This window comes from Nannobrachium achirus (assembly GCF_963921795.1).
Source record: "Nannobrachium achirus genome assembly, chromosome: 4".
Taxonomy (NCBI): Eukaryota; Metazoa; Chordata; class Actinopteri; order Myctophiformes; family Myctophidae; genus Nannobrachium; species Nannobrachium achirus.
Window position 1 is genome coordinate 57,121,254 of NC_137813.1, and position 4,548 is coordinate 57,125,801.

A 4,548-nucleotide genomic window follows, 5' to 3' on the forward strand; every position below is an offset into this window, starting at 1 on the left:
TATAAGCTCAACACATTGCATTGACGCGTTGGCTTGTAGGTCCGGTTTGTTTTTTTTTCTTTTCATTTTTGAACATTTGTGGAAAAACTCATTCGAATAAATGGTTAACATGTTTTGAGTCTATAAAATTTGATAAAGATAATATTTTTTTATACATTTATTTGTAACAATATCTGGTCACAAAACCCATCCCCATTCAGAAACATTGCCATTCAGAAGATTGACTTCAATTACTCTAAATGGAGGCGTCACCTAAACCTAACCTTAACCTCAGTGGGGGTATTTCTGAATGGGGATGTTTCTGAATGGAGGTCTGCCCCCCACACAATCCTCAGGCAAACCTGGACTTGTCGTCTCATGGCACACCATTTGGGAACCACTGCAGTAAAGTGTATTAGTCTGTACTCATTTGGAGAAGCTCAAGTGTGCTTGAGCAAAGATTGAGTCCCTGAGGTCGAGTCGCCCTGTGGCAGACCAGTAGAAGGCTGGTTGTACACTGGCGACTTGTGGGTAAAACAAAAAGTTTTGTCTCTCCTGAAAACTTTACAAAAATGATTCAGGCTATTATGCTATGATGCTAATGATGTGTATGTCTGAAAAAAATGAATAACAAAAAACAAAATGTTGAATCGAGCAACTTAAACTGTTTGGGTTGCTCACAAAAGTCAGTAGACGTTTAAATGACCCCAAACATGTTTCTCAACAAAAACATTGGATCTTCATGTGTGCTGAATTAGTCGGCGACAACCAAATGAATTGCAGGAACGTTGTTAAATATATTAAATGTAGATTTCAGGGTCAACATAATGGAGGTCCTGGTGTGAAACGGTACTGCCATGGCGTGCCTGAGAATGTCATTGTTTAACCCATTTAGGCCTAGAATTATTGACTGCTTTAACCAGTGAAAAATAGCAGATATACAAGCTCACAGCGCTGCGAGCTTGTAGATCTGCTATTTTTGAAAAAGTCATGAAAATGTGTGCAAATCTTTGAATATATTTATTTTCAAAGCGACTGTTTGTAACTCAAATTTTGCTTCTGGGTGCTTCTGGGAACTAGATATTTTGAAATGGGGGTCCGTGGCCAAATAAATATCATTTTGGGGGTCCTTCACATGAAAAGGTTTGAGCACCACTGACATAGTAGTCTCTCAAGAACAGACTAACTGAGCTCCAGTTAAGTGAAAAGGACCTTTTCTTTGACGATGGCTGGCCAGATTGCTGACATTGAAACATAGGTTTTTTCCAAAAATCGGTGAAACATAGGTTTTTTCCAAAAATCTTAGAAGGATTCAAAAGACCCTTCTAGAATCTGGTCAAAATTCAAATTTTCACGATTTTTCAAAAATAGCAGCTCTACAAGCTCACAGCGCGGCACCGATAGTTAAAGGAAAAGTTGAAACACTTAAAAGGTTACATTTGTCTTCAATTCATATTTAGTGTTTTTAATCTTTGGATCTCATGGCACCCTTGTGGTTATTGGAATGTCCCTGAACCAGATGATAATGGGGTTGATTCCCCCATAAACCCAAAGCTCCAGTGTCCTGGAAGGACGGTGAAACCGTACCAGCTCAGATTAAAAGATTAATTTCCCCCGCAAGTGTAATGGAGAACCAACAATGACATTTCATTGGCGTTATGTCCAATAATTCCCTTCCAAGTGACGCATCAATTGGGGTCAATTGTCAGCGATGTTTTTTCTCGTTTCGTGCGAAGTCGTGTGTGAATGAATTCTTTGCCAAGAAACGGTCTTCCATGTAGTTGAGTCAAAAGGGATATGACAATTGATTGACAATGCTGGGTGGAGTGAATTAATCATGGTCGCACATCAATACTGAACCAGATTTCAGTCATATGGAGAATTGGAGACAAATAACACAATAAGGCAAATAAACTTGGAACAATGTTGTCTCCTTTCAGCACCCTCATATGCAGTTGTTTTAAAGGAGGAGTTCAGACCCAAAAAATCAATTACACACCCTGTGAAGCTTTGAATTCATAGAGATTAAGAGTCCCTTAACTTGCACACCAAGTCCGGAAAAAAATAAGTGATTTTTTTGAGTGAACTACTCCTTTAACCTTACATACTGTGCATATGGAGAAGTGTATTTGCTACATATTGTGTTGTGGTCATTAAACAATCCATTCAGAATGGGTACACTATATTGTATCATTATTTTATGCTTTAACTATTGAAAAATAGCAGATATACAAGCTCACAATGCGGCACCGAGTGCCGCGCTGCAAGCTTGTAGATCTGCTATTTTAGAAAAATCGTGAAAATTTGAATTTTGACCAGATTCTATTAGTGTCTTTTGAATCCTAAGACTTTTTGAAAAACCCATGTTTCTATGTCAGCAATCTGGCCAGCCATCGTCAAAATGGAGCTCAGTTAGTCTGTTCCTGAGAGACTATGTCAGTGGTTCTCAAACGTTTTCATGTGAAGGACCCCCAAAAGGATATTTATTTGGCCACGGACCCCCATCTCAAAATATTTAGTTCCAGGGACCACCCAGAAGCAAAATCTGAGTTACAAAGTTCGGTTTGAAAATACATATTCAAAGATTTGCACACATTTTCGCGACTTTTTCAAAAATAGCAGATCTACAAGCTCGCAGCTCTGAACATTTTCACCTATACAGTAACGAAAAGAGTCTCTTGCACGCCTACAAAGGCGTCAGGTGCGTCGAGGGACAGACCAAACCAAGGTCAGACAAACTGAAAAATGTCTTCAAATGCTAGTGTTTTTAATGAAAAATCAACATTTCAGTCTTTTAGACCTTCATCAGGCTATCTTTATGACCCTTTACAGTGATAACATGGCCAACATGCCAGGATGAAATTGACAGTGAATTGTCACAGCTGCTGTCGATGTTTGGCGCCTAAATTAAAACACCCATTTTATTGCCACCTGCTGCTTTTACCTGTCTATGAAAAAGCTCCATATTAAGGCATCTCAAAACGGTGTCACACTTAGCGGTTCCTGGCTGCACAGGTAAACCCTGTTGTATAGGTGGCCTTTATGTCACATACTTTGATGTTCCTGGCGTTCTATGAAGTTCTCTGTAAGTCTCAGTCCATAGTGGTTTTGCATGTGTTTGCAATAAAGACATGTTGGACAAAGATCTGGTATTGCTAAATGACCCCATGTCTTCCATTATATTCTTTCATTGTGTATTCTTTATGTTGCAAAGGTTGTCAGTAGGGTTGCAACGGTATGAGATTTTTAACACCGAAAACCGTGTCTGTGTCAACACCGCGTTTATCGGTAACACCGTTTCAACTACCATTGCGTGTCTTAGCACTCAGTAGCCCCATATAGAACCTCACCCGTCGCTGCGTCCTGTTGTGCTGCGACCTGTTGTGCTCAGGACGCAGCGACGGGTGAGGTTCTATATGGGGCTAAGCACTCAGTAGCAGCCAATGCTACCTCAAGCTACAACAACAACCATCCGACCATATTAAAAATTCGGCTTTGTAAAAAAGCAACAACACTGTTAAGGCCCTCTTACATCTAACAACTTTGAAAAGCTTTCTCAGTCTAATAAAGTCGAGGCGTGCTCCCGTGATTCCGTCGTTATTCAATCGTTAAATGTGAGGTAGTGTTCCGACTCGATTAAAAATTCAGCTTTGTAAAAAAGCAACAACACTGTTAGTGTTACAACAGCCCTGCGTTTTCTTGTTTGTCTAATCGTTGTTTTTCTGCCTACTGCGCGCTGTGACATTATAAAGCCACAACTTGTCTCCGAACGTGCCCTGCGAGTGGGGAGACGAGACATCATGCAGTCTGATGAGCTGTGCCTCGCCGATCCGTTGATTCTGGATCTGTTCTAATCTCGACACTCGCACACAAGGAACGGCTCCCGGCCTCCCGCGATTGAGAACCGAATCCCATCGTTCATTTAAAAGAGCTGTTCAAAAGAGCGGAATCGTTGGCGAACGTCACATCTCTACTGTCTGCGCTCCTCGGGGCAGAGAAGAGCAGCAGCTGAGTTTTCTTTTTATTTAACGGTGTTATCGGTGTGCAAGTAAAGTACTCTGTGTTGTGCTCGCTCACCGGTAACACCGGTAACACCGAGTACCGCTGCAACCCTAGTTGTCAGTCACCTACTTAGGTACAAAGGGTCCGTCCCAAATACAAATGATAATTTGACCCAACTACCAACCATGGATTAGAGTTAAGATCACTCCGGTTTGAACGTTCACAGACTGAAACATGCTAATTTGTAGAAATACCGTTTAAACGTTTTATACTTTGAAATGCATTGCATTGCAGGACGGGATGACAGAAGTGACAGATGTCAGTGCGCTGATGAGAGGGTTTAATGTTGTGCATTTATTTTGTATGTTTTATTTTACAGCTGATGTCTTGTGCTTGGTGTGAAACATGTGTCTGATGATGAACATATAAACACAATGATATATATTGGCACTCATGCCTTGGGTGACTTTGTGATTGAAATGACTCGGTATTGCACAAAAAAACGAAGAATCTGGGTTTGATTTTCAGCAGAAATGCGCTGACCCCTATGTGTAAACTTCTTTTACA